Consider the following 11,586-nt stretch of genomic DNA (forward strand, 5'->3'; position numbering starts at 1 on the left):
AGGCAGTTCTGGGGCAGGGCACCCAATTCGAAAAAAATCATGGGGGAATATCAAACTGCCTGCATGGGAAGTGGTCTGCCCACTTATTGCAGTCAGGGTCTCCAAAATCTTCATCTGAAACCCTGCTGTTCCGCTTCTTTGGTGCAGGCCACACAAGCCCCACTGGTACAGTTGGTAGTGACACAAAGGCCGGCTGAAGGCACTTTGGTAGCACCCTGGAGCATGTACAGTACAGCTCTGCTGGCCCAATGCCAGCAGTCCTATGGCCCCCAGGGCCTAGCCTCGGATTCCTTTTTTTGCTACCAGTTCAGAGTGGGACAATGCCAGCTGGGTTCAGGGTCCTGCAGCCTGGGCTTCACCATCACACAAAGCTACAAAGCAAAACTTTATGAGGACAGCTGAGTGGCAGACCACCCTGCCAATCTATCTCATCCCACCCACTGTGCCCTTAGAGGGGTATGTTCCTATTTTGGGGTCTAGCTTAGAGGCACAGAAAGCCGGTACAAATGCATGCCTGCTGGCTTTGCTCCCTTCCTTTGAGGGCATAATGCATACTAAGGAAAGAAAATCTGCACAGATCTTGGAAATCAAGAACCTAGTGAACAGAAGGAAGGGGGTTGTTTGCCAGCAGCAGTCTACAGAGAGATCTGATCTTTACACATTTAATGCCCGAGTCTGTAGCTGAGCAGAGGCCATTACACATGTCCAGGTGCCACTAGCTTTGCTTACAATGGAGCTGGAAAGGAAGGTGGGGGAGGGGGTGGGAATAACGTAGCCCAGGTGCCCTGGAATGAATGCCCTTTTCCTGGGAGGGCGAGATCTGTGCTGGTCCTGACATTGCTTCCTTTTAGATGTCTGCCACCTGCTACTAGTGTGATTGGGCCTGGCCCACGGCACAACCAACGAAAATGAGAAGTTTAAAGGCAATACACAGGTGTGTGTGTTGGGGTGGGGTGCTAAACATTGTATGTAATATACATAATAGTGACCTGAATAACGTTGTTGACCAAGTTTTCATTTTGTTTGGGGTCAGCACTGTACTATTCTGTCCAGTGGCCCACGATGCTCAGAGAGCTCCATCCAGCTGTACCTTCTGCCTTCCTCAAGTGGTCATAGGACTCATATAGTCCTGAAGTCTCTTGTAGAGGTCAAAGCCCAATTTTTGACTCTTCTTTGTCAGGTACCAGCTCTATTCCATTAAGAAGGCACTCCTCTGAAAAGGAACATTCTGAAGACACCTTTTCTGTTAGGGGTGGGTAAGCAAAACATAAAAGTGGGGTGAACAGAGTCAAATGCCAGTCTCTCCCTTGCCCCCAATACCCCATCTGCTCTAGAGCTTAGTGGAGATGCTTGCTATTTAAAACAAACAGCCTTACTGGCTTCACATGATCATGTTTATTCGGGTCATGTGGGGACAGCAGCCAGGGGATGTTAGGCAAAAGAAGGGTTTAGAAAGGAGGCTTTTTTTTCTAAGCCTGTTGTTGCCTACAGGAGCCTGAAAATAGCTAAACAGAATTTCTTATCAGCCAGGGTTTCCCCAGTTGGGGAACGGACACAATTGGGGTGGGAGATACCTATAAGGGGGGTATAAAAGGAGAGGGGAATTTATAGGAGAGCCGTTTAACATTTTAGCCCCAGCTTCCTGTTCCAAAGGGATGGAACTGGGGTAGAAACTGGCAACTGTATTCCTTCAAAGGAAAGTGAAAAGAAGTCTGATGTTTCAGCAGAAAGGTGAGCACTTCGTGGGAATGATCCAAAGCCCAGCCATCTCCAAAAAGTTGTTCCGAAAGTTGTTTTATGGCTTCTAGGTGCTTAGTAGCTTTAGAGCAGGACACCTGGGCCACCCATCATGTGTACTTTCTCATGAAAGGATTTCTATTTTCAGTCTTCCTCAAGTCAGTGCATCCTAACGCCCAGTTCAAATCCCTCAATTTTTTAATATGCTGAACCAGAGACATTCCCTTAATGAGACGGTCTTCCATCCTCCACCCCACCCCACTCCCTCAAACAAAGCATTCCATACATACGCAACTCCAAGAGCTATGAAAATCAGTTTCCTGACCCCTAAGATGCATACATAATGAGACGGCAGAAAGGACACAAAGCCAAAGTACAGGTATTTTATATTAGATCCCAGAAGATGTCCTAACTGTTCAGGACCAACTTCTCAAAATTCTGCAAGTGGTTTTTTTGTTTTGTTTTAAGGAGCTTTCCACATATCATAATTAAGCCAAGACCAAAGGGAGAAAGAAAGCCAGCCAGGACGAAGAGAAGGGACAGAAGACTAGTAGTACACCCAGGGTCACAGCACAACATTCATTTAACAAATATTTATTGTGCGCCTAACATGTGCCAGGCACTGGGCTAGGTGGCCTTGTAGCCAAGGCCAGGTGACCTTTGGTAAGCCAGGGTGGGGTAAAAGGTCACAAAGCAGAACTCAACTCCACAGTAATACCTGGAAAAGCTTAGCTTTGCTCTCTACCACCACCGTGCTGGACATAGCATAAGAGATCCTATGACCACAAAAGACCCATAAGCATGCTGACGTACTCATTTAGGTTAGGTTCCCAGATCATCATACTTTTCTAAGAAGGAGAAGAAATTAAGTGGACCGAACCTGATTCCTGACAAGCCCAGTCTGAATGATGAGCAGGATTTTGAATCGCTTTGATAGAGGTGTATCCCATATGGTATTCATCCAGTCATCAGTGAGGTGGGCTCCTCAGAGCCGGCAGTTTCCACCAAAGTCCTCACCTACTTTCCTCCACTCCCACTGAGGAATGGACTTCTCCTGAACCCTCAGAACAGGTACAGTCAAGTCACGTACTTTCCCCTCTTCCTTGCCTCATATGATGTCACAGCCGGAAGAGTTGAAATTATCTAGTCTAACCTCCCAAGAGAAGCTGTCTTATCCAACGTCACAAAGCTGCTTAGTGTCAGCTGGGATGAGAGCAGCCTGGTTCTCCCTTGACTGCGTTGGATAGCCAAACCTGGGAAGTGGGTCCAGAGTCCTTGAAAACCTCACAGAAATGGGTGATGACAGGAGAGAACTTCTCCCTTCTGGCTAAAGACAGGAATAATCATTAACTTTGCTTAGTGGTGCCCAATAAACAAACTTAGCAGATGAACGAGAAGGGAAGGAAAGAGAACCAGACTTAGGATCCAGAGGCTCAGACTATCTCAGAGACTCAGGCCACTGAGGAATTAAGAGCTTCTAACTGGGCCTGGGTAGATAGCCATTCCTCACTGGTGCCTATGTCTGGCCTGAAAAGGTGACTGGGGAAAGGGGCAGATTTTTATCCAGGCAACCGCCCTGGGTGTGGACACTGAGTAATAAGGAAAGAAATGCAGTTCGGAAGCAAAAAGGGAGGAGCCACGCACTTTGAGCTTTTCTGAGAAACCAAAGAGGCTAGTTAAACACTGCAGCTAAAGATGGGGGCTATAGGGGACTTGGTAGGAAGAAACTGATCAAAGCAGAAAGGCACGAGGGAAAAGACAAGAACTTCAGCTATTCCTCTTAAAAAAGAGGTGGCTTTATGAGAGAAAATGAATTCAGGTCATTGGCAGGGAGATGGGGCAAGGTTATGAGCAGAGCAAGGTGTAGTCATGTGAGTCAAGAGCCAACTGGGTCAAGTGGGGGTGGGGGGTGTCCATGACAGGGGAGGCCCCCCAAGGGCAGAGGAGCTGGACTGTAATGCCCCATGGAAAGGACTGAGGTCGACGGTCCCAGCAATCCAAGCTCACACCTAAAAGGCAGGCTGCACAGTCAAGTCTTTAAAACCCAAGAGATCAGCTACCCGTGCTCATAACAGCCCTCTCAGAACAGTAAGGCCCTGAGCAGTGGCCTGTCAATGACTGGACTGCCTAGATCCAGGGCTAGCTCCACACCCACAACTGGACTTCTTTCTAAAGCCCCAGGGCCCACTGGGAAAGTCTCTACTGGACAGTGCTGGGGACAATCGAGGACACTCCAGGAGCCACACAGCAGCCCATGCCTCTCCTCCCACTTCCAGGCTGGGGGCTGATAGAGTACATGACCCCACCCCCCTGCCCACAGGAGTACCTTTCCCATCCCAGACACCTCAGATAGCAGTGCTAGAACGTCCCAGTCACTGCTCAGAGAGTTACTCTGTGATGACTAGAAGCATTCGTTAAACATAGTTAGGTTCTTAAATGTCACATCATATACCAACATCAATTCAAATGTTACATATAAAAAATAATGCCAAAAGGAGCCATAAGAAAATACAAGGAAACATTTTTTCTGCTCCAGGAGCAGTGAAGATTTCTACCCATGAAGGCAAACAAAGAAAATATAAAGGCAGATGGGGCGCCTGGGTGGCTTGGTCGGTTAAGTGTCCAACTCCTGATTTCGGCTCAGGTCATGATCTCAGGGTCTTGAGATCAAGTCCCCGGTCGGGAGGGCAGTCGGCTTGGGATTCTCCCTTTCTCCCTCTTCCTCTGCCCACCACCCCTCCCTTGTGCACTCTCTCTCTCTCAAAAAAAAGTAAAAAATACATAAAAAATGAAAATATAAAGGCAGAGGCATGACAGATTTGATTACATAAATCCTCTACAAGCTCCTGGGTGGCTCAGTCGGTTAGGCGTCTGCCTTTGGCTCAGGTCATGATCCCAGGGTCCTGGAATCAAGCCCTGCATCGGGCTCCCTGCTCAGCGGGAAGCGTGCTTCTCCCTCTCCCTCTGCCTGTCGCCCCCCCTGCTTGTGCTCTCTCTCTGTGTCAAATACTTAAAATCTTTAAAAAAACCCACAAAAAACAAAAAACCTCTACAAGCTCCTAACTGTAAAAACAAAACAAAATCACCATAAATAAAGGGGAAAGGTAAATGACAAAATGGAGGGAAATATTGGCAAATGTGCTCTTGCAGTTCAGTAACAAAAAGAACACTTGTATAGAAAAATGGACATAATTTAAATTTTATAAAATATATGAAATAACATACATAAGTATGTATAAACATATGAAGATGACCTTGCCAATACCATAATAAAATTAAAACACTGGCAATTCTTGTCTATCAATTGATAAAGGACTTTTTTAAAGATTTTAGGTTTTTTTTTTAAGATTTTTAAAAATTTGACAGAGCAAGCGAGCACAAATAGTGAGAGCGGGAGAGGGAGAAGCAGACTCCCCCCTTAAGCAGGGAACCCGATGTGGGGCTCAATCCCAGGACCCTGGGATCATAACTTGAGCCAAAGGCAGATGCTTAACCGACTTGAGCCACCCAGGCGCCCTTAAGATTTTATTTCTAAGTAATCTCTACACCCATCGTGGGGCTCGAACCTACAACCCTGAGATCAAGGGTCGCATGTTCTACCAGCATGCCAGGCATCCTAATAGAGGGTTTTTAAAAAAGATTAGCCTTGGGGTGCCTGGGTGGCTCAGTGAGTTGAGCATGTGACTCTTGATTTTGGCTCAGGCCATAATCTCAGGGTTGTGAGATCAAGCTCTGCCTCACGCTCAGTGCTCAGCGCAGTTTGCTTGAGATTCTCTCTCCCTCTCCCTCTGCCCCTCCCCCAGCTTGTTTATGCTCTCTAAAATAAATAAATAAATAAATAAATAAATAAATAAATAAATAAATAGCTTAAAAAAAAAAGACACTACAAATTAGCCTTGTAGTGCTATCAAAGCAGTGGTAAAAACTGGCATTAATGGAAATGTAAACTAGCACACCTTTTTAGTAACCAAATTGGCAATATACACAAAGAACCTTTAAAAAGGTTCCTCTGCTTCAGTAATTCTTATGTAAGTTTATCCTAAAGCAATAAGAAAACACAGTAAGATTTTCAAGAAACTCCATCCCTAATGTGGGGCTTGAACTCACGACGGGGAGATCAAGAGTCCCATGCTCTACTGACTGAGTCAGTCAGGCGCCCCCCCACACATAAAGATTTTTATACAAAGATATTCACTAAAGCATTATTTACAATAGTGAAAACCAGAAACTAAAATTTCCAGCAAGGTAGTGAAGTAACACTCACAATATGGCATGTAAAGAAAACAGGTTGTTAGCAAACCAAAATATTAGTGGTGGTTGTCTCTGGGCAGTGTGATTACTGGTAATTTTTATTTTTACAAGTTTTCTGACACAGAGATTAGTTTTATAATCAGAAAGTTATCACAATATATTGCTACATGAAAAAGATTATAAAAAGTCATATACAATATGATCCCACATTTGCTATTTAAAAATATATATACATATAAAAATACTAACAAAATATAAAATAACTCCATTTGAATAGTGGAATTATAAATTTTTATCCATTATTTTCTAAATTCTTATAATGAGAATGCATTACCTTTGTAACTATGAACAAGTTAAAGGGGAAAAAAGTTCTCCTGTGTTCTCTCAGGAAGGGCCTCATATCTCTTGATCTCAATGTGACATGTTGCTATGGATCTACTTCCCACCCCAGTCCTTCTTCTGAAAGTGCTCCTGTTTCACCCCCCAACGTGGGTTTTCTTCATCTCCCTCCCCGCCACCACATCTATCTAAATCTCTTTCTGCTACTCAGCTCTGAAGTTCCCCAGAAATGGTTCAGGCGACCCTTCCAGTCCAGATGAGAGATAAGAGCACTAAGGTAGTGGCAGTCTGGATGGAGAGGCTGGGCTGCATTTGGGAGATATTTCCAACGTGAAAGATTTTAGTCCCTGGTGGTAAAGGAGAGAGAGGAACAGAGATTCCTAATCTGGGCAGCTGGATGGATGGTGATCAAGAATATGGGAGAGAAGCCAGTTGTTTTTTTTTTTAAAGAGTTTATTTATTTATTAGAGAGAGAGCGCGCACAAGCATGGGGAGCGGCAGGCAGAGGGAGAAGCAGGCTCCCTGCTGAGCAAGGAGCCCAATGCGGGACTCGATCCCAGGACCCTGGGATCGTGACCTGAGCCGAAGGCAGACGCTTAACAGTCTGAGCCACCCAGGCATCCTGGGAGAGAAGCAGGTTTAAACAGTAAGTTGAGTTTGACACTGCCGTGGTCCTGGGGGAGATGTCCAATAGGTGGTTAGGTACGTGGATGTTATAAGTTCAGGAAAGGTCTAGATTTGGGAATGATGAATCCATGGGTGAACAAGTCATGGGAGGGGATGCAATCAGCCAGAAGTGCTAGGAGCAAAGAGCAAACAAGGACCCTGGATGGAATCTTCGGGATTCTCTCCTAAGAGGTGAGAAGGACTCTTTTACAAAAAAGGCAGACAGGCAGGCAGGCACGCAGCAAGCCAACTTGAGTAGGGGAGGTTAATAAGAGTTAGGGAAGTGGAGGCAGCAAATTATTTAGACAGTTCTACCACCTGGTGGTGGAAGAGGTCACAAAACTGATGGGTCTACCAGGTTTTTACAGAATACTGAATTAGCTGTCAGGATTTACAATTAAGTAAATTTCTCATAAATCTGGATTTCTGGCTTCTTGCAAAAAAAATCAGAAGATCCAAGAAACACTATTTTTGCATGGCAACAACCAATGGGAATCCCTTTTAGTCAGAATATGAGCTCTATCCCTTCTTGCCTGGCCCCTACTGTAGAGGATGAGGAAATACTTCCCTTTGTGAATGAATCAAGTCCTTATTAGTGCTCATCTAGAGTTCAGAGAAATACAGGCTAGAGTTTGATTCAAAAGCCCCACGTGTGCCCGTGAAGGCAGGAATCCTGGGACAAACACACCTGAATTAAGGATCCTACACCAGACTGGGAACCCCCCTTTCCCAGCAAGAGACATCCAATCTCTTGAATCACAGAATCTATGGGAGCAGGCCCATGCCTCCTCCGCTGTCCCGGGAGGGGTCTGGCTCCACAGTGCTCTCCGCAGAGCCTTCTCTTTTTGGACAGCAGTAGCCTAAGCTGCCATTTCCCTGGGGGCTAATTGGCTGCTGAAGCCAGCCAAGTCCCCTAGCTGGGAATTTCCTGGCTCTAGTTTCTAGACTTGGGCCACGCTCCCTGAATGGGTCCACCAGATGGCAGGCAGCCTTTTCTTTCCTCTAGACTTACATGAGTTCATTCACCCTACCTGGGGAAGATGACTTGCTGTTTTTTTGACAATTGCGACTTTCTCCAGCAAGATCAAAAAGCACATCAATTCTGTTAAGTGAAATATTTGGAGCTGCCTATTAAAATATTAAAAAAGTAAAACCCTTCTTCCATTATTATACAATTATGTATTATCAAAGAGTCATTACCTAATTATCAGTTATTTTACATTGATTCTGATCCAACATGTGCTTGCACTAGACATTTTATTATGTGGTTCCACTAACTACTTAATTATCTGCACTGCTGCCAAATACAAAATTCTATGAAGATTTGGTAGCATAAATTAAGAACTAATTATAAGCAATTTCATTTATCAAATCTTGCTCATTGATCCCAGGCTTGAAAATAATACTACCTTAAAGTGCTAAATGAAGTGAAGCTGGTTGAGAGATGCTTTTTCTCTCTTCCTTGTGCTATGTAATAGAAGTCTCCTTCCCCAGAGGTAGGTCAAATGAGCCTAAAAGCCCATTTCCATTTAAGTGTAGCATTTGTTACAAAATCTTGAGATTTGGTACAAGACCCCAGTCTCAGATTTCTGGACCCAAGTTCAAACCCCATCTCCGTGACTTAGCTCTGTGGATAACCTTAGGGCAAGTCACTTAAGCTCTCCGAGCTTCCATTTTTTTTAAAGCTATCACAGAGGGACACCCCACCACTGTACTGAGTTACTAAACAAGACAATTTATGTAGAAGATGCCCAATCAATTTGGTTTCCCATTTGTCACTCCAGTACATGGAAGCGTGGGGTTTGTTCTTGGTCAAGAAGTGGTACTCTACACCTGCAGTTCCACACTTGAGGTCTTGGCCTTCGGACATGAGTCTATGGGTAGATGTTCTGGCCAGAAATGGAAAACTCAAAGAAGAATACAAAGAGATGAGCAAGTTGAGAAGACCGCTCTGCTTATGCACTCCTCCAGGTGTCTTAGTACTTCTCACTTCACTGCTGCTATAACTCTGCGAAGCAAGAATCCCTCATCTTTTGTACGAGGAAGCCAAGGCTTAGTGAAACTGACTTACCCTGCGAGTGGAACTGGAACACAAAGCCAGGTCTGATGATGCAAAGTCTCTTTCCTGCTCTTCATTCTCCTAGAGTGCTGGAGAAGCATCTGGGATTAAATATCCTTTGCCCTCTTGGGAACATCATATACAAGCCAATTCTGCCAAGTCCAGCAGCAGTTTCTGGTCCACTCCTTCTTATCACAGTTTCTTGGCTCACAGCAAGCACCCGTGACCCTCCACTTCCCAGGGGAGAGCCTAGAGTCCCTGATGTTTTTGTTTGGACTGACAGGCAGATAGGCCACACCTCAAAGGGCATTCAGAGGTGCAGGGCCCTCACTCAGTCCCAACACAGCCCCCTGCAGTAAGAGCACAGCCTCCAGAAGGCAGCATTAGCTGTTCTAAAAGGGAGCATTAGCTGTTCCAACCAGTAATTAAAAAAATAAACTGCTGTTTTAGTCATTTGGGTGAGTCACAGCAGAGGATCTGAATGTCTCCACAGAGCAGAGTGGGAGCTGTTGGGTATGTGCGTGAGGCCCTGCTGCTAGTGGGCTGAGCCCCACACAGGGCTTTCAAACACTGTGCTGGCACTAGCGCCAAGACTTGGTACTGGGGAGCATTCAGAAAGGTTCCAGACAATCCACGCTCTGCTCCAGGAGGCAAAAGCCAATTCAGTCTCAGGAGTAAATGTCTTCTGCATTTCACGGGGGCTAGTGCCCACTCGGCAAACCCAATCTCCTGGCACCAACTTCTTTAAACAAGGTATGTCACGTCCCTTTCCTAGGGGCACCTCCTGGATGGCTGCAAACCTGCTGCACCTTTGAGACTTTCCTTCTCCAAGAGGCTCCTTAGTTTTCCAAACTGGACCTTTTCCCTCCTCATGTGCAGATAGATCTGTTGGGGGGCCACCCATCACCTCTCATTCTGTGCCATAACAATAAGGGTAGATGGGACTTTTCCTTTACCCACACAGACCCCAGAGTTAGTAATATCTATGTTCAACAGAGAAACATCCCTTGTGGGAAACAAGGCCTAGCTCACCAATATAATGTACACAACACAGAGCCAACTGTGCCAACTTCTGAAGTAAACAACATATATGCCAGTCAACCAGACAAACCAAAGGAAGAATTTAAAGACAAAAGAACAATGAAAACAGTTTCTTAGAACTCTCTAGATTAACTCTTCCTGGAACCCAAGACTTCTGGAAAACTACTGTAGAGCCCCCTCCAGTACCTCCACTAACTAGATAAAAGTTAATCCAAAAGACTGACCCAACCTGGGTATCTTCTAGAGTAGCAGGACACGTGAAAATAAAAGGAAATATTGTCAACTGAGACCATAAAGAAACATAAAAAGGTGGACATACTATGCCCAGATAAAAAGACCATGGGGTGGTGGGTTTTTCCCTCTTTCTACTTTTACTTTCCAAATTTTATTTATGTGAAAATTTACTTGTTTGCATAAAAAATATTATCTGGGTAGCAAATGGATATTTCAAGAAAATACCAAGGACACATTTTATCCATTCCTGCAGTGAAGTGAAGGTGCTTGATCAAAGGGCCAAAGATGCCCCCGTGTGGCTAGAGAGGAAAATGCTGTGGGTTAGGTTAGATGAAGGGCTACCTACTCCCTTCTTTTAAGAGGGCTCGGATTTTCCATAGGCTTTTGCATCTTTTCCACATCTTGCAGTTTTATTACTAGTCAGAGCTTAGACGTTGGTGTGCTCACATCATTTCCATCAAGAGAAGAGAGGTTTCTTTATTTCAAAAAATAGATACTAAAATTTTAAGTGACAAACGTGAATCCTTCAGATCAGCTGAAATTCCACCATGGTGACACCAACCCTTCTAGGACACGCAGCAGTGCTCCGGTGAAGGAACCAAACTGCTAGAAGCAAAGCAGATTCCAAAGAACAAAGGCAGCTTTGGTCCCCCTTGGAGAGTAAGTTCAGCTTCTGCTTCTACTTTAGTTACCAAGAGATCAGAAGCCAATGCCAGGGACCAGAATAGAATTTAAGATAATACCACAAAGATTTAAGTCCATAAAATCCATCAACATGAACTTGACCTCTAGGCACCTAAGGCAAGCATCACTCAACCTTAAGATACACTGGTCAATAACCTATTTCTTTTTTTTTTTTTTTTTTTTAAAGATTTTATTTATTTGACAGAGAGAAAGACAGCCAGAGAGGGAACACAAGCAGGGGCAGTGGGAGAGGGAGAAGCAGGCTTCCCGCTGAGCAGGGAGCCCGATGCGGGGCTCGATCCCAGGCCCCTGGGACCATGACCTGAGCCGAAGGCAGACGCTTAACGACTGAGCCACCCAGGCGCCCCAATAACCTATTTCTTGAAAGAAAAACATTCCGGGGCGCTTGGGTGGCTTAGTTGGTTAGGTGGCTGCCTTTGGCTCAGGTCATGATCTCAGGGTCCTGGGACCAAGCAAGCTCTGCATCCAGCTCCCTGCTCAGCGGGAAGCCTGCTTCTCCCTGTCTCTGCCGTTCCCCCTGCTTGTGGTCTCTGTCAAATAAATAAATAAAATAT

This window comes from Phoca vitulina, unplaced genomic scaffold, assembly GCF_004348235.1.
Source record: "Phoca vitulina isolate PV1807 unplaced genomic scaffold, GSC_HSeal_1.0 scaffold40, whole genome shotgun sequence".
NCBI classification, from domain to species: domain Eukaryota; kingdom Metazoa; phylum Chordata; class Mammalia; order Carnivora; family Phocidae; genus Phoca; species Phoca vitulina.